Consider the following 20,154-nt stretch of genomic DNA (forward strand, 5'->3'; position numbering starts at 1 on the left):
GTTTTCGTTTGCCGGCGATTAAACTTCTTTTATTCAGCGTCTCATCAAAAATGAAAACAAGTTTGAAGACTACAAGTCTCATGCGTTTTAGTGGTGAAAAAATAATTAAAAAAATCGTTCGGGAAATGAGTTTACTCCCTGGGTACTTTCTTTGTATACTTTTGACTATACGGGCCAAGCCCGGGATTTACGGGAAATCGCGGGTTTTCGTTTGCCGGCGATTAAACTTCTTTTATTCAGCGTCTCATCGAAAGTGAAAACATTTTTGAAAACTACAAGTCTTATGCGTTTTAGTGGTGAAAAAATAATTTAAAAAATCGTTCTGGAAATGAGTTTACTCACAGGGTACTTTCTTTATATACATTCGACTATACGGCCCAAGCCCGGGATTTACGGGAAATCGCGGGTTTTCGTTTGCCGGCGATTAAACTTCTTTTATTCAGCGTCTCATCAAAAGTGAAAACATTTTTGAAAACTACAAGTCTTATGCGTTTTAGTGGTGAAAAAGTAATTTAAAAAATCGTTCTGGAAATGAGTTTACTCACAGGGTACTTTCTTTATATACATTCGACTATACGGCCCAAGCCCGGGATTTACGGGAAATCGCGGGTTTTCGTTTGCCGGCGATTAAACCTCTTTCATTAAGCGTCTCATCAAAAATGAAAACACTTTTGAAAACTACAAGTCTCATGCGTTTTAGTGGTGAAAAAGAAAATTTAAAAAATCGTTCGGAAAATGAGTTTACTCCCCGGGTACTTTCTTTGTAAACTTTTGACTATACAGGCCGAGTCCGGGATTTACGGGAAATCGCGGGTTTTCGTTTGCCGGCGATTAAACTTCTTTTATTCAGCGTTCCATCAAAAATGAAAACATTTTTGAAAACTACAAGTCTCATGCGTTTTAGTGGTGAAAAAATAATATAAAAAATCGTTCGGGAAATGAGTTTACTCCCTGGGTATTTTCTTTGTATACTTTTTACTATACGGGCCAAGCCCGGGACTTAGGGGAAATTGCTGGTTTTCGTTTGCCGGCGATTAAACCTCTTTCATTAAGCGTCTCATCAAAAATGAAAACATTTTTGAAAACTACAAGTCTCATGCGTTTTAGTGGTGAAAAAATAATTTAAAAAATCGTTCGGAAAATGAGTTTACTCCCTGGGTACTTTCTTTGTATACTTTTGACTATACGGGCCGAGTCCGGGATTTTCGGTAAATCGCAGGTTTTCGTTTGACGGCGATTAAACTTCTTCTATTCAGCGTCTCATCAAAAATGAAAACAAGTTTGAAAACTACAAGTCTCATGCGTTTTAGTGGTGAAAAAATAATTTAAAAAATCGTTTGGGAAATGAGTTTTCTCCCTGGGTACTTTCTTTGTATACTTTTGACTATACGGGCCGAGTCCGGGATTTTCGGTAAATCGCAGGTTTTCGTTTGCCGGCGATTAAACTTCTTTTATTCAGCGTCTCATCAAAAATGAAAACAAGTTTGAAGACTACAAGTCTCATGCGTTTTAGTGGTGAAAAAATAATTAAAAAAATCGTTCGGGAAATGAGTTTACTCCCTGGGTACTTTCTTTGTATACTTTTGACTATACGGGCCAAGCCCGGGATTTACGGGAAATCGCGGGTTTTCGTTTGCCGGCGATTAAACTTCTTTTATTCAGCGTCTCATCAAAAGTGAAAACATTTTTGAAAACTACAAGTCTTATGCGTTTTAGTGGTGAAAAAATAATTTAAAAAATCGTTCTGGAAATGAGTTTACTCACAGGGTACTTTCTTTATATACATTCGACTATACGGCCCAAGCCCGGGATTTACGGGAAATCGCGGGTTTTCGTTTGCCGGCGATTAAACTTCTTTTATTCAGCGTCTCATCAAAAGTGAAAACATTTTTGAAAACTACAAGTCTTATGCGTTTTAGTGGTGAAAAAATAATTTAAAAAATCGTTCTGGAAATGAGTTTACTCACAGGGTACTTTCTTTATATACATTCGACTATACGGCCCAAGCCCGGGATTTACGGGAAATCGCGGGTTTTCGTTTGCCGGCGATTAATTCTCTTTCATTAAGCGTCTGATCAAATATGAAAACACTTTTGAAAACTACAAGTCTCATGCGTTTTAGTGGTGAAAAAGAAATTTAAAAAATCGTTCGGAAAATGAGTTTACTCCCTGGGTACTTTCTTTGTATACTTTTGACTATACGGGCCGAGTCCGGGATTTTCGGTAAATCGCAGGTTTTCGTTTGACGGCGATTAAACTTCTTCTATTCAGCGTCTCATCAAATATGAAAACACTTTTAAAAACTACAAGTCTCATGCGTTTTAGTGGTGAAAAAAAAATTTAAAAAATCGTTCGGAAAATGAGTTTACTCCCCGGGTACTTTCTTTGTAAACTTTTGACTATACAGGCCGAGTCCGGGATTTACGGGAAATCGCGGGTTTTCATTTGCCGGCGATTAAACTTCTTTTATTCAGCGTCCCATCAAAAATGAAAACATTTTTGAAAAACTACAAGTCTCATGCGTTTTAGTGGTGAAAAAATAATTTAAAAAATCGTTCGGAAAATGAGTTTACTCCCTGGGTACTCTCTTTGTATACTTTTGACTATACGGGCCGAGTCCGGGATTTACGGGAAGTCGCGGGTTTTCGTTTGCCGGCGATTAAACTTCTTTTATTCAGCGTCTCATCAAAAATGAAAACATTTTTAAAAACTACAAGTCTCATGGGCTTTAGTGGTGAAATAATAATTTAAAAAATCGTTCGGGAAATGAGCTTACACCCTGGGTACTTTCTTTGTATACTTTTGACTATACGGGCCGAGTCCGGGATTTTCGGTAAATCGCAGGTTTTCGTTTGACGGCGATTAAACTTCTTTTATTCAGCGTCTCATCAAAAATGAAAACAAGTTTGAAGACTACAAGTCTCATGCGTTTTAGTGGTGAAAAAATAATTTAAAAAATCGTTTGGGAAATGAGTTTACTCCCTGGGTACTTTCTTTGTATACTTTTGACTATACGGGCCAAGCCCGGGATTTACGGGAAATCGCGGGTTTTCGTTTACCGGCGATTAAACTTCTTTTATTCAGCGTCTCATCAAAAGTGAAAACATTTTTGAAAACTACAAGTCTTATGCGTTTTAGTGGTGAAAAAATAATTTAAAAAATCGTTCTGGAAATGAGTTTACTCACAGGGTACTTTCTTTATATACATTCGACTATACGGCCCAAGCCCGAGATTTACGGGAAATCGCGGGTTTTCGTTTGCCGGCGATTAATTCTCTTTCATTAAGCGTCTGATCAAATATGAAAACACTTTTAAAAACTACAAGTCTCATGGGCTTTAGTGGTGAAATAATAATTTAAAAAATCGTTCGGGAAATGAGTTTACACCCTGGGTACTTTCTTTGTGTACTTTTGACTATACGGGCCGAGTCCGGGATTTACGGGAAATCGCGGGTTTTCCTTTGCCGGCGATTAAACTTCTTTTATTCAGCGTCCCATCAAAAATGAAAACATTTTTGAAAACTACAAGTCTCATGCGTTTTAGTGGTGAAAAAATAATTTAAAAAATCGTTCGGGAAATGAGTTTACTCCCTGGGTACTTTCTTTGTATACTTTTGACTATACGGGCCGAGTCCGGAATTTACGGAAAGTCGCGGGTTTTAGTTTGCCGACGATTAAACTTCTTTTATTCAGCGTCTCATCAAAAATGAAAACATTTTTAAAAACTACAAGTGTCATGGGCTTTAGAGGTGAAATAATAATTTTAAAAATCGTTCGGGTAATGAGTTTAAACCCGGGGTACTTTCTTTGTATACTTTTGACTATACGGGCCGAGTCCGAGATTTTCGGTAAATCGCAGGTTTTCGTTTGCCGGCGATTAAACTTCTTTTATTCAGCGTCTCATCAAAAATGAAAACATTTTTGAAAACTACAAGTCTCATGCGTTTTAGTGGTGAAAAAATAATTTAAAAAATCGTTCGGGAAATGAGTTTACTCCCTGGGTACTTTCTTTGTATACTTTTGATTATACGGGCCGAGTCCGGGGTTTCCGGGAAATGGCGGGTTTTCGTTTGCCAGCGATTAAACTTCTTTTATTCAGCGTCTCATCAAAAATAAAACATTTTTGAAAACTACAAGTCTCATGCGTTTTAGTGGTGAAAAAATAATTTAAAAAATCGTTCGGAAAATGAGTTTACTCCCTGGGTACTCTCTTTGTATACTTTTGACTATACGGGCCGAGTCCGGGATTTACGGGAAGTCGCGGGTTTTCGTTTGCCGGCGATTAAACTTCTTCTATTCAGCGTCCCATCAAAAATGAAAACATTTTTGAAAACTACAAGTCTCATGCGTTTTAGTGGTGAAAAAATAATTTAAAAAATCGTTCGGGAAATGAGTTTACTCCCTGGGTACTTTCTTTGTATACTTTTGACTATACGGGCCGAGTCCGGGATTTACGGAAAGTCGCGGGTTTTAGTTTGCCGACGATTAAACTTCTTTTATTCAGCGTCTCATCAAAAATGAAAACATTTTTAAAAACTACAAGTCTCATGGGCTTTAGAGGTGAAATAATAATTTTAAAAATCGTTCGGGTAATGAGTTTACACCCGGGGTACTTTCTTTGTATACTTTTGACTATACGGGCCGAGTCCGGGATTTTCGGTAAATCGCAGGTTTTCGTTTGCCGGCGATTAAACTTCTTTTATTCAGCGTCTCATCAAAAATGAAAACATTTTTGAAAACTACAAGTCTCATGCGTTTTAGTGGTGAAAAAATAATTTAAAAAATCGTTCGGGAAATGAGTTTACTCCCTGGGTACTTTCTTTGTATACTTTTGATTATACGGGCCGAGTCCGGGGTTTCCGGGAAATGGCGGGTTTTCGTTTGCCGGCGATTAAACTTCTTTTATTCAGCGTCTCATCAAAAATAAAACATTTTTGAAAACTACAAGTCTCATGCGTTTTAGTGGTGAAAAAATAATTTAAAAAATCGTTCGGAAAATGAGTTTACTCCCTGGGTACTCTCTTTGTATACTTTTGACTATACGGGCCGAGTCCGGGATTGACGGGAAGTCGCGGGTTTTCGTTTGCCGGCGATTAAACTTCTTTTATTCAGCGTCTCATCAAAAATGAAAACATTTTTAAAAACTACAAGTCTCATGGGCTTTAGTGGTGAAATAATAATTTAAAAAATCGTTCGGGAAATGAGTTTACGCCCTGGGTACTTTCTTTGTGTACTTTTGACTATACGGGTCGAGTCCGGGATTTACGGGAAATCGCGGGTTTTAGTTTGCCGACGATTAAACTTCTTTTATTCAGTGTCTCATCAAAAATGAAAACATTTTTAAAAACTACAAGTCTGATGGGCTTTAGAGGTGAAATAATAATTTTAAAAATCGTTCGGGTAAGGAGTTTACACCCGGGGTACTTTCTTTGTATACTTTTGACTATACGGGCCGAGTCCGGGATTTTCGGTAAATCGCAGGTTTTCGTTTGCCGGCGATTAAACTTCTTTTATTCAGCGTCTCATCAAAAATGAAAACATTTTTGAAAACTACAAGTCTCATGCGTTTTAGTGGTGAAAAAATAATTTAAAAAATCGTTCGGGAAATGAGTTTACTCCCTGGGTACTTTCTTTGTATACTTTTGATTATACAGGCTGAGTCCGGGGTTTCCGGGAAATGGCGGGTTTTCGTTTGCCGGCGATTAAACTTCTTTTATTCAGCGTCTCATCAAAAATAAAACATTTTTGAAAACTACAATTCTTATGCGTTTTAGTGGTGAAAAAATAATTTAAAAAATCGTTCGGAAAATGAGTTTACTCCCTGGGTACTCTCTTTGTATACTTTTGACTATACGGGCCGAGTCCGGGATTTACGGGAAGTCGCGGGTTTTCGTTTGCCGGCGATTAAACTTCTTCTATTCAGCGTCCCATCAAAAATGAAAACATTTTTGAAAACTACAAGTCTCATGCGTTTTAGTGGTGAAAAAATAATTTAAAAAATCGTTCGGGAAATGAGTTTACTCCCTGGGTACTTTCTTTGTATACTTTTGACTATACGGGCCGAGTCCGGGATTTACGGAAAGTCGCGGGTTTTAGTTTGCCGACGATTAAACTTCTTTTATTCAGCGTCTCATCAAAAATGAAAACATTTTTAAAAACTACAAGTCTCATGGGCTTTAGAGGTGAAATAATAATTTTAAAAATCGTTCGGGTAATGAGTTTACACCCGGGGTACTTTCTTTGTATACTTTTGACTATACGGGCCGAGTCCGGGATTTTCGGTAAATCGCAGGTTTTCGTTTGCCGGCGATTAAACTTCTTTTATTCAGCGTCTCATCAAAAATGAAAACATTTTTGAAAACTACAAGTCTCATGCGTTTTAGTGGTGAAAAAATAATTTAAAAAATCGTTCGGGAAATGAGTTTACTCCCTGGGTACTTTCTTTGTATACTTTTGATTATACGGGCCGAGTCCGGGGTTTCCGGGAAATGGCGGGTTTTCGTTTGCCGGCGATTAAACTTCTTTTATTCAGCGTCTCATCAAAAATAAAACATTTTTGAAAACTACAAGTCTCATGCGTTTTAGTGGTGAAAAAATAATTTAAAAAATCGTTCGGAAAATGAGTTTACTCCCTGGGTACTCTCTTTGTATACTTTTGACTATACGGGCCGAGTCCGGGATTGACGGGAAGTCGCGGGTTTTCGTTTGCCGGCGATTAAACTTCTTTTATTCAGCGTCTCATCAAAAATGAAAACATTTTTAAAAACTACAAGTCTCATGGGCTTTAGTGGTGAAATAATAATTTAAAAAATCGTTCGGGAAATGAGTTTACGCCCTGGGTACTTTCTTTGTGTACTTTTGACTATACGGGTCGAGTCCGGGATTTACGGGAAATCGCGGGTTTTAGTTTGCCGACGATTAAACTTCTTTTATTCAGTGTCTCATCAAAAATGAAAACATTTTTAAAAACTACAAGTCTGATGGGCTTTAGAGGTGAAATAATAATTTTAAAAATCGTTCGGGTAAGGAGTTTACACCCGGGGTACTTTCTTTGTATACTTTTGACTATACGGGCCGAGTCCGGGATTTTCGGTAAATCGCAGGTTTTCGTTTGCCGGCGATTAAACTTCTTTTATTCAGCGTCTCATCAAAAATGAAAACATTTTTGAAAACTACAAGTCTCATGCGTTTTAGTGGTGAAAAAATAATTTAAAAAATCGTTCGGGAAATGAGTTTACTCCCTGGGTACTTTCTTTGTATACTTTTGATTATACAGGCCGAGTCCGGGGTTTCCGGGAAATGGCGGGTTTTCGTTTGCCGGCGATTAAACTTCTTTTATTCAGCGTCTCATCAAAAATAAAACATTTTTGAAAACTACAAGTCTTATGCGTTTTAGTGGTGAAAAGATAATTTAAAAAATCGTTCGGGAAATGAGTTTACACCCTGGGTACTTTCTTTGTATACTTTTGACTTTACAGGTCCAGTCCGGGATTTACGGGAAATCGCAGGTTTTCGTTTCCCGGCGTTTAAACTTCTTTTATTCAGCGTCTCATCAAAAATGAAAACATTTTTGAAAACTACAAGTCTTATGCGTTTTAGTGGTGAAAAAATAATTTAAAAAATCGTTCTGGAAATGAGTTTACTCACAGGGTACTTTCTTTATATACATTCGACTATACGGCCCAAGCCCGGGATTTACGGGAAATCGCGGGTTTTCGTTTGCCGGCGATTAAACCTCTTTCATTAAGCGTCTCATCAAAAATGAAAACATTTTTGAAAACTACAAGTCTCATGCGTTTTAGTGGTGAAGAAATAATATAAAAAATCGTTCGGGAAATGAGTTTACTCCCTGGGTATTTTCTTTGTATACTCTTTACTATACTGGCCAAGCCCGGGACTTAGGGGAAATCGCTGGTTTTCGTTTGCCGGCGATTAAACCTCTTTCATTAAGCGTCTCAACAAAAATGAAAACATTTTTGAAAACTACAAATCTCATGCGTTTTAGTGGTGAAAAAATAATTTAAAAAATCGTTCGGAAAATGAGTTTACTCCCTGGGTACTTTCTTTGTATACTTTTGACTATACGGGCCGAGTCCGGGATTTACGGGAAGTCGCGGGTTTTCGTTTGCCGGCTATTAAACTTCTTTTATTCAGCGTCTCATCAAAAATGACAACATTTTTAAAAACTACAAGTCTCATGGGCTTTAGTGGTGAAATAATAATTTAAAAAAACGTTCGGGAAATGAGTTTACACCCTGGGTACTTTCTTTGTATACTTTTGACTATACGGGCCGAGTCCGGGATTTACGGGAAATCGCGGGTTTTCGTTTGCCGGCGATTAAATTTCTTTTATTCAGCGTCCCATCACAAATGAAAACATTTTTGAAAACTACAAGTCTCATGCGTTTTAGTGGTGAAAAAATAATATAAAAAATCGTTCGGGAAATGAGTTTACTCCCTGGGTATTTTCTTTGTATACTTTTGACTATACGGGCCAAGCCCGGGATTTAGGGGAAATCGCTGGTTTTCTTTTGCCGGCGATTAAACCTCTTTCATTAAGCGTCTCATCAAAAATGAAAACATTTTTGAAAACTACAAGTCTCATGCGTTTTAGTGGTGAAAAAATAATTTAAAAAATCGTTCGGAAAATGAGTTTACTCCCTGGGTACTTTCTTTGTATACTTTTGACTATACGGCCCGAGTCCGGGATTTACGGGAAGTCGCGGGTTTTCGTTTGCCGGCGATTAAACTTCTTTTATTCAGCGTCTCATCAAAAATGAAAACATTTTTAAAAACTACAAGTCTCATGGGCTTTAGTGTTGAAATAATAATTTAAAAAATCGTTCGGGAAATGAGTTTACACCCTGGGTACTTTCTTTGTATACTTTTGACTATACGGGCCCAGTCCGGGATTTTCTGTAAATCGCAGGTTTTCGTTTGCCGGCGATTAAACTTCTTTTATTCAGCGTCTCATCAAAAATAAAAATTTTTTTGAAAACTACAAATCTCATGCGTTTTAGAGGTGAAAAAATAATTTAAAAAATCGTTCGGGAAATGAGTTTACTCCCTGGGTACTTTCTTTGTATACTTTTGATTATACGGGCCGAGTCCGGGGTTTACGGGAAATGGCGGCTTTTCGTTTGCCGGCGATTAAACTTCTTTTATTCATCGTCTCATCAAAAATAAAAACATTTTTGAAAACTACAAGTCTTATGCGTTTTAGTGGTGAAAAATTAATTTAAAAAATCGTTTTGGAAATGAGTTTACTCACAGGGTACTTTCTTTGTATACATTCGACTATACGGGCCAAGCCCGGAATTAACGGGAAATCGCGGGTTTTCCTTTGCCGGCGATTAAACCACTTTCATTAAGCGTCTCATCAAAAATGAAAACATTTCTGAAAACTACAAGTCTCATGCGTTTTAGTGGTGAAAAAACAATTTAAAAAATCGTTCGGGAAATAAGTTTACTCCCTGGGTGCTTTCTTTGTATACTTTTGACTATACGGGCCTAGTCCGGGATTTACGGGAAATCGCGGGTTTTCGTTTGCCGGCGATTAAACTTCTTTTATTCAGCGTCTCATCAAAAATGAAAACATTTTTAAAAACTACAAGTCTGATGGGCTTTAGTGGTGAAATAATAATTTAAAAAATCGTTTGGGAAATGAGTTTACTCCCTGAGTACTTTCTTTGTATACTTTTGACTATACGGGACGAGTCCGGGATTCACGGGAAATCGCAGGATTTCGTTTGCCGGCGATTAAACTTCTTTTATTCAGCGTCTCATCAAAAATGAAAACAAGTTTGAAGACTACAAGTCTCATGCGTTTTAGTGGTGAAAAAATTATTTAAAAAATCGTCCGGGAAATGAGTTTACTCCCTGGGTACTTTCTTTGTATACTTTTGACTATACGGGCCAAGCCCAGGATTTACGTGAAATCGCGGGTTTTCGTTTGCCGGCGAATAAACTTCTTTTATTCAGCGTCTCATCAAAAATGAAAACATTTTTAAAAACTACAAGTCTTATGCGTTTTAGTGGGGAAAAAATAATTTAAAAAATCGTTCTGGAAGTGAATTTACTCACAGGGTACTTTCTTTGTATACATTCAATTATACGGGCCAAGCCCGGGGTTTACGGGAAATCGCGTGTTTTCGTTTGCCGGCGATTAAACCTCTTTCATTAAGCGTCTCATCAAAAATGAAAACATTTTTGAAAACTACAAGTCTCATGCGTTTTAGTGGTGAAAAAATAATATAAAAAATCGTTCGGGAAATGAGTTTACTCCCTGGGTATTTTCTTTGTATACTTTTGACTATACGGGCCAAGCCCGGGATTTAGGGGAAATCGCTGGTTTTCGTTTGCCGGCGATTAAACCTCTTTCATTAAGCGTCTCATCAAAAATGAAAACATTTTTGAAAACTGCAAGTCTCATGCGTTTTAGTGGTGAAAAAATAATTTAAAAAATCGTTCGAAAAATGAGTTTACTCCCTGGGTACTTTCTTTGTATACTTTTGACTATACGGCCCGAGTCCGGGATTTACGGGAAGTCGCTGGTTTTCGTTTGCCGGCGATTAAACTTCTTTTATTCAGCGTCTCATCAAAAATGAAAACATTTTTAAAAACTACAAGTCTCATGGGCTTTAGTGGTGAAATAATAATTTAAAAAATCGTTCGGGAAATGAGTTTACACCCTGGGTACTTTTTTTGTATACTTTTGACTATACGGGCCCAGTCCGGGATTTTCTGTAAATCGCAGGTTTTCCTTTGCCGGCGATTAAACTTCTTTTATTCAGCGTCTCATCAAAAATAAAAATTTTTTTGAAAACTACAAATCTCATGCGATTTAGAGGTGAAAAAATAATTTAAAAAATCGTTCGGGAAATGAGTTTACTCCCTGGGTACTTTCTTTGTATACTTTTGATTATACGGGCCGAGTCCGGGGTTTACGGGAAATGGCGGCTTTTCGTTTGCCGGCGATTAAACTTCTTTTATTCAGCGTCTCATGAAAAATGAAAACATTTTTGAAAACTACAAGTCTCATGCGTTTTAGTGGTGAAAAATTAATTTAAAAAATCGTTTTGGAAATGAGTTTACTCCCTGGGTACTTTCTTTGTATACATTCGACTATACGGGCCAAGCCCGGAATTTACGGGAAATCGCGGGTTTTCCTTTGCCGGCGATTAAACCACTTTCATTAAGCGTCTCATCAAAAATGAAAACATTTCTGAAAACTACAAGTCTCATGCGTTTTAGTGGTGAAAAAAAAATTTAAAAAATCGTTCGGGAAATGAGTTTACTCCCTGGGTGCTTTCTTTGTATACTTTTGACTATACGGGCCTAGTCCGGGATTTACGGGAAATCGCGGGTTTTCGTTTGCCGGCGATTAAACTTCTTTTATTCAGCGTCTCATCAAAAATGAAAACATTTTTAAAAACTACAAGTCTGATGGGCTTTAGTGGTGAAATAATAATTTAAAAAATCGTTTGGGAAATGAGTTTACTCCCTGGGTACTTTCTTTGTATACTTTTGACTATACGGGACGAGTCCGGGATTCACGGGAAATCGCAGGATTTCGTTTGCCGGCGATTAAACTTCTTTTATTCAGCGTCTCATCAAAAATGAAAACAAGTTTGAAGACTACAAGTCTCATGCGTTTTAGTGGTGAAAAAATTATTTAAAAAATCGTCCGGGAAATGAGTTTACTCCCTGGGTACTTTCTTTGTATACTTTTGACTATACGGGCCAAGCCCAGGATTTACGTGAAATCGCGGGTTTTCGTTTGCCGGCGATTAAACTTCTTTTATTCAGCGTCTCATCAAAAATGAAAACATTTTTAAAAACTACAAGTCTTATGCGTTTTAGTGGTGAAAAAATAATTTAAAAAATCGTTCTGGAAGTGAATTTACTCACAGGGTACTTTCTTTGTATACATTCAATTATACGGGCCAAGCCCGGAGTTTACGGGAAATCGCGTGTTTTCGTTTGCCGGCGATTAAACCTTTTTCATTAAGCGTCTCATCAAAAATGAAAACATTTTTGAAAACTACAAGTCTCATGCGTTTTAGTGGTGAAAAAAAAATTTAAAAAATCGTTCGGGAAATGAGTATACTCCCTGGGTACTTTCTTTGTATACATTCGACTACACGGGCCAAGCCTGGGATTTAGGGGAAATCGCTGGTTTTCGTTTGCCGGTGATTAAACCTCTTTCATTAAGCGTCTCATCAAAAATGAAAACATTTTTGAAAACTACAAGTCTCATGCGTTTTAGTGGTGAAAAAATAATTTAAGAAATCGTTCGGAAAATGAGTTTACTCCCTGGGTACTTTCTTTGTATACTTTTGACTATACGGGCCGAGCCCGGGATTTACGGGAAATCGCGGGTTTTCGTTTGCCGGCGATTAAACTTCTTTTATTCAGCGTCCCATCAAAAATGAAAACATTTTTGAAAACTACAAGTCTCATGCGTTTTAGTGGTGAAAAAATAATATAAAAAATCGTTCTGGAAGTGAGTTTACTCACAGGGTACTTTCTTTGTATACATTCGACTAAACGAGCCAAGCCCGGGATTTACGGAAAATCGCGGGTTTTTGTTTGCCGGCGATTAAACCTCTTTCTTTACCCGTCTCATCAAAAATAAAAACATTTTTGAAAACTACAAGTCTCATGCGTTTTAGTGGTGAAAAAAAAATTTAAAAAATCGTTCTGGAAATGAGTTTACTCCCTGGGTACTTTCTTTGTATACTTTTGACTACACGGGCCAAGCCTGGGATTTAGGGGAAATCGCTGGTTTTCGTTTGCCGGCGATTAAACCTCCTTCATTAAGCGTCTCATCAAAAATAAAAACAAGTTTGAAGACTACAAGTCTCATGCGTTTTAGTGGTGAAAAAATTATTTAAAAAATCGTCCGGGAATTGAGTTTACTTCCTGGGTACTTCCTTTGTATACTTTTGACTATATGGGCCAAGCACGGGATTTACGTGAAATCGCGGGTTTTCGTTTGCCGGCGATTAAACTTCCTTTATTCAGCGTCTCATCAAAAATGAAAACATTTTGAAAAACTACAAGTCTTATGCGTTTTAGTGGTGAAAAAATAATTTCAAAAATCGTTCTGGAAGTGAATTTACTCACAGGGTACTTTCTTTGTATACTTTTGACTATACGGGCCAAGCCCGGGATTTAGGGGAAATCGCTGGTTTTCGTTTGCCGGCGATTAAACCTCTTTCATTAAGCGTCTCATCAAAAATGAAAACATTTTTGAAAACTGCAAGTCTCATGCGTTTTAGTGGTGAAAAAATAATTTAAAAAATCGTTCGGAAAATGAGTTTACTCCCTGGGTACTTTCTTTGTATACTTTTGACTATACGGCCCGAGTCCGGGATTTACGGGAAGTCGCTGGTTTTCGTTTGCCGGCGATTAAACTTCTTTTATTCAGCGTCTCATCAAAAATGAAAACATTTTTAAAAACTACAAGTCTCATGGGCTTTAGTGGTGAAATAATAATTTAAAAAATCGTTCGGGAAATGAGTTTACACCCTGGGTACTTTTTTTGTATACTTTTGACTATACGGGCCCAGTCCGGGATTTTCTGTAAATCGCAGGTTTTCCTTTGCCGGCGATTAAACTTCTTTTATTCAGCGTCTCATCAAAAATAAAAATTTTTTTGAAAACTACAAATCTCATGCGATTTAGAGGTGAAAAAATAATTTAAAAAATCGTTCGGGAAATGAGTTTACTCCCTGGGTACTTTCTTTGTATACTTTTGATTATACGGGCCGAGTCCGGGGTTTACGGGAAATGGCGGCTTTTCGTTTGCCGGCGATTAAACTTCTTTTATTCAGCGTCTCATGAAAAATGAAAACATTTTTGAAAACTACAAGTCTGATGCGTTTTAGTGGTGAAAAATTAATTTAAAAAATCGTTTTGGAAATGAGTTTACTCCCTGGGTACTTTCTTTGTATACATTCGACTATACGGGCCAAGCCCGGAATTTACGGGAAATCGCGGGTTTTCCTTTGCCGGCGATTAAACCACTTTCATTAAGCGTCTCATCAAAAATGAAAACATTTCTGAAAACTACAAGTCTCATGCGTTTTAGTGGTGAAAAAAAAATTTAAAAAATCGTTCGGGAAATGAGTTTACTCCCTGGGTGCTTTCTTTGTATACTTTTGACTATACGGGCCTAGTCCGGGATTTACGGGAAATCGCGGGTTTTCGTTTGCCGGCGATTAAACTTCTTTTATTCAGCGTCTCATCAAAAATGAAAACATTTTTAAAAACTACAAGTCTGATGGGCTTTAGTGGTGAAATAATAATTTAAAAAATCGTTTGGGAAATGAGTTTACTCCCTGGGTACTTTCTTTGTATACTTTTGACTATACGGGACGAGTCCGGGATTCACGGGAAATCGCAGGATTTCGTTTGCCGGCGATTAAACTTCTTTTATTCAGCGTCTCATCAAAAATGAAAACAAGTTTGAAGACTACAAGTCTCATGCGTTTTAGTGGTGAAAAAATTATTTAAAAAATCGTCCGGGAAATGAGTTTACTCCCTGGGTACTTTCTTTGTATACTTTTGACTATACGGGCCAAGCTCAGGATTTAGGTGAAATCGCGGGTTTTCGTTTGCCGGCGATTAAACTTCTTTTATTCAGCGTCTCATCAAAAATGAAAACATTTTTAAAAACTACAAGTCTTATGCGTTTTAGTGGTGAAAAAATAATTTAAAAAATCGTTCTGGAAGTGAATTTACTCACAGGGTACTTTCTTTGTATACATTCAATTATACGGGCCAAGCCCGGAGTTTACGGGAAATCGCGTGTTTTCGTTTGCCGGCGATTAAACCTTTTTCATTAAGCGTCTCATCAAAAATGAAAACATTTTTGAAAACTACAAGTCTCATGCGTTTTAGTGGTGAAAAAAAAATTTAAAAAATCGTTCGGGAAATGAGTATACTCCCTGGGTACTTTCTTTGTATACATTCGACTACACGGGCCAAGCCTGGGATTTAGGGGAAATCGCTGGTTTTCGTTTGCCGGTGATTAAACCTCTTTCATTAAGCGTCTCATCAAAAATGAAAACATTTTTGAAAACTACAAGTCTCATGCGTTTTAGTGGTGAAAAAATAATTTAAGAAATCGTTCGGAAAATGAGTTTACTCCCTGGGTACTTTCTTTGTATACTTTTGACTATACGGGCCGAGCCCGGGATTTACGGGAAATCGCGGGTTTTCGTTTGCCGGCGATTAAACTTCTTTTATTCAGCGTCCCATCAAAAATGAAAACATTTTTGAAAACTACAAGTCTCATGCGTTTTAGTGGTGAAAAAATAATATAAAAAATCGTTCTGGAAGTGAGTTTACTCACAGGGTACTTTCTTTGTATACATTCGACTAAACGAGCCAAGCCCGGAATTTACGGGAAATCGCGGGTTTTTGTTTGCCGGCGATTAAACCTCTTTCTTTACCCGTCTCATCAAAAATAAAAACATTTTTGAAAACTACAAGTCTCATGCGTTTTAGTGGTGAAAAAAAATTTAAAAAATCGTTCTGGAAATGAGTTTACTCCCTGGGTACTTTCTTTTTATACATTCGACTACACGGGCCAAGCCTGTGATTCAGGGGAAATCGCTGGTTTTCGTTTGCCGGCGATTAAACCTCTTTCATTAAGCGTCTCATCAAAAATGAAAACAAGTTTGAAGACTACAAGTCTCATACATTTTAGTGGTGAAAAAATTATTTAAAAAATCGTCCGGGAATTGAGTTTACTCCCTGGGTACTTCCTTTGTATACTTTTGACTACACGGGCCAAGCCTGGGATTTAGGGGAAATCGCTGGTTTTCGTTTGCCGGCGATTAAACCTCCTTCATTAAGCGTCTCATCAAAAATAAAAACAAGTTTGAAGACTACAAGTCTCATGCGTTTTAGTGGTGAAAAAATTATTTAAAAAATCGTCCGGGAATTGAGTTTACTTCCTGGGTACTTCCTTTGTATACTTTTGACTATATGGGCCAAGCACGGGATTTACGTGAAATCGCGGGTTTTCGTTTGCCGGCGATTAAACTTCCTTTATTCAGCGTCTCATCAAAAATGAAAACATTTTGAAAAACTACAAGTCTTATGCGTTTTAGTGGTGAAAAAATAATTTAAAAAATCGTTCTGGAAGTGAATTTACTCACAGGGTACTTTCTTTGTATACATTCGACTATACGGGCCAAGCCTGGGATTTACGGGAAATCGCGTGTTTTCGTTTGCCGGCGATTAAACCTCTTTCATTAAGCGTCTCATCAAAAATGAAAACATTTTTGAAAACTACAAGTCTCATGCGTTTTAGTGGTGAAAAAAAAAATTAAAAAATCGTTCGGGAAATGAGTTTACTCCCTGGGTACATTCTTTGTATACATTCGACTACACCGGCCAAGCCTGGGATTTAGGGGATATCGCTGGTTCTCGTTTGCCGGCGATTAAACCTCTTTCATTAAGCGTCTCATCAAAAATGAAAACATTTTTGAAAACTACAAGTCTCATGCGTTTTAGTGGTGAAAAAAAAAATTAAAAAATCGTTCTGGAAATGAGTTTACTCCCTGGGTACTTTCTTTGTATACATTCGACTACACGGGCCAAGCCTGGGATTTAGGGGAAATCGCTGGTTTTCGTTTGCCGGCGATTAAACCTCCTTCATTAAGCGTCTCATCAAAAATAAAAACAAGTTTGAAGACTACAAGTCTCATGCGTTTTAGTGGTGGAAAAATTATTTAAAAAATCGTCCGGGAATTGAGTTTACTCCCTGGGTACTTCCTTTGTATACTTTTGACTATATGGGCCAAGCACGGGATTTACGTGAAATCGCGGGTTTTCGTTTGCCGGCGATTAAACTTCCTTTATTCAGCGTCTCATCAAAAATGAAAACATTTTTAAAAACTACAAGTCTTATGCGTTTTAGTGGTGAAAAAATAATTTAAAAAATCGTTCTGGAAGTGAATTTACTCCCTGGGTACGTTCTTTGTATACTTTTGACTATACGGGCCATGCCCGGGATTTACGGGAAATCGCGGGTTTTCGTTTGCCGGCGATTAAACTTCTTTTATTCAGCGTCTCATCAAAAATGAAAACATTTTTGAAAACTACAAGTCTTATGCGTTTTAGTGGTGAAAAAATAATTTAAAAAATCGTTCTGGAAATGAGTTTACTCACAGGGTACTTTCTTTATATACATTCGACTATACGGCCCAAGCCCGGGATTTACGGGAAATCGCGGGTTTTCGTTTGCCGGCGATTAAACCTCTTTCATTAAGCGTCTCATCAAAAATGAAAACATTTTTGAAAACTACAAGTCTCATGCGTTTTAGTGGTGAAGAAATAATATAAAAAATCGTTCTGGAAATGAGTTTACTCCCTGGGTATTTTCTTTGTATACTTTTTACTATACTGGCCAAGCCCGGGACTTAGGGGAAATCGCTGGTTTTCGTTTGCCGGCGATTAAACCTCTTTCATTAAGCGTCTCATCAAAAATGAAAACATTTTTGAAAACTACAAGTCTCATGCGTTTTAGTGGTGAAAAAATAATTTAAAAAATCGTTCGGAAAATGAGTTTACTCCCTGGGTATTTTATTTGTATACTTTTTACTATACTGGCCAAGCCCGGGACTTAGGGGAAATCGCTGGTTTTCGTTTGCCGGCGATTAAACCTCTTTCATTAAGCGTCTCATCAAAAATGAAAACATTTTTGAAAACTACAAGTCTCATGCGTTTTAGTGGTGAAAAAATAATTTAAAAAATCGTTCGGAAAATGAGTTTACTCCCTGGGTACTTTCTTTGTATACTTTTGACTATACGGGCCGAGTCCGGGATTTACGGGAAATCGCGGGTTTTCGTTTGCCGGCGATTAAACTTCTTTTATTCAGCGTCCCATCACAAATGAAAACATTTTTGAAAACTACAAGTCTCATGCGTTTTAGTGGTGAAAAAATAATATAAAAAATCGTTCGGGAAATGAGTTTACTCCCTGGGTATTTTCTTTGTATACTTTTGACTATACGGGCCAAGCCCGGGATTTAGGGGAAATCGCTGGTTTTCGTTTGCCGGCGATTAAACCTCTTTCATTAAGCGTCTCATCAAAAATGAAAACATTTTTGAAAACTACAAGTCTCATGCGTTTTAGTGGTGAAAAAATAATTTAAAAAATCGTTCGGAAAATGAGTTTACTCCCTGGGTATTTTTTTTGTATACTTTTTACTATGCTGGCCAAGCCCGGGACTTAGGGGAAGGCGATTAAACCTCTTTCATTAAGCGTCTCATCAAAAATGAAAACATTTTTGAAAACTACAAGTCTCATGCGTTTTAGTGGTGAAAAAATAATTTAAAAAATCGTTCGGAAAATGAGTTTACTCCCTGGGTACTTTCTTTGTATACTTTTGACTATACGGGCCGAGTCCGGGATTTACGGGAAATCGCGGGTTTTCGTTTGCCGGCGATTAAACTTCTTTTATTCAGCGTCCCATCACAAATGAAAACATTTTTGAAAACTACAAGTCTCATGCGTTTTAGTGGTGAAAAAATAATATAAAAAATCGTTCGGGAAATGAATTTACTCCCTGGGTATTTTCTTTGTATACTTTTGACTATACGGGCCAAGCCCGGGATTTAGGGGAAATCGCTGGTTTTCGTTTGCCGGCGATTAAACCTCTTTCATTAAGCGTTTCATCAAAAATGAAAACATTTTTGAAAACTACAAGTCTCATGCGTTTTAGTGGTGAAAAAATAATTTAAAAAATCGTTCGGAAAATGAGTTTACTCCCTGGGTACTTTCTTTGTATACTTTTGACTATACGGCCCAAGTCCGGGATTTACGGGAAGTCGCGGGTTTTCGTTTGCCGGCGATTAAACTTCTTTTATTCACCGTCTCATCAAAAATGAAAACATTTTTAAAAACTACAAGTCTCATGGGCTTTAGTGGTGAAATAATAATATAAAAAATCGTTCGGGAAATGAGTTTACACCCTGGGTACTTTCTTTGTATACTTTTGACTATACGGGCCCAGTCCGGGATTTTCTGTAAATCGCAGGTTTTCGTTTGCCGGCGATTAAACTTCTTTTATTCAGCGTCTCATCAAAAATAAAAATTTTTTTGAAAACTACAAATCTCATGCGTTTTAGAGGTGAATAAATAATTTAAAAAATCGTTCGGGAAATGAGTTTACTCCCTGGGTACTTTCTTTGTATACTTTTGATTATACGGGCCGAGTCCGGGGTTTACGGGAAATGGCGGCTTTTCGTTTGCCGGCGATTAAACTTCTTTTATTCATCGTCTCATCAAAAATGAAAACATTTTTGAAAACTACAAGTCTCATGCGTTTTAGTGGTGAAAAATTAATTTAAAAAATCGTTTTGGAAATGAGTTTACTCACAGGGTACTTTCTTTGTATACATTCGACTATACGGGCCAAGCCCGGAATTTACGAGAAATCGCGGGTTTTCCTTTGCCGGCGATTAAACCACTTTCATTAAGCGTCTCATCAAAAATGAAAACATTTCTGAAAACTACAAGTCTCATGCGTTTTAGTGGTGAAAAAACAATTTAAAAAATCGTTCGGGAAATAAGTTTACTCCCTGGGTGCTTTCTTTGTATACTTTTGACTATACGGGCCTAGTCCGGGAGTTACGGGAAATCGCGGGTTTTCGTTAGCCGGCGATTAAACTTCTTTTATTCAGCGTCTCATCAAAAATGAAAACATTTTTAAAAACTACAAGTCTGATGGGCTCTAGTGGTGAAATAATAATTTAAAAAATCGTTTGGGAAATGAGTTTACTCCCTGGGTACTTTCTTTGTATACTTTTGACTATACGGGACGAGTCCGGGATTCACGGGAAATCCCAGGATTTCGTTTGCCGGCGATTAAACTTCTTTTATTCAGCGTCTCATCAAAAATGAAAACAAGTTTGAAGACTACAAGTCGCATGCGTTTTAGTGGTGAAAAAATTATTTAAAAAATCGTCCGGGAAATGAGTTTACTCCCTGGGTACTTTCTTTGTATACTTTTGACTATACGGGCCAAGCCCAGGATTTACGTGAAATCGCGGGTTTTCGTTTGCCGGCGATTAAACTTCTTTTATTCAGCGTCTCAACAAAAATGAAAACATTTTTAAAAACTACAAGTCTTA

The sequence above is a fragment of the Hydractinia symbiolongicarpus genome, chromosome 6, assembly GCF_029227915.1.
Source record: "Hydractinia symbiolongicarpus strain clone_291-10 chromosome 6, HSymV2.1, whole genome shotgun sequence".
In the NCBI taxonomy this organism is placed as follows: Eukaryota; Metazoa; Cnidaria; class Hydrozoa; order Anthoathecata; family Hydractiniidae; genus Hydractinia; species Hydractinia symbiolongicarpus.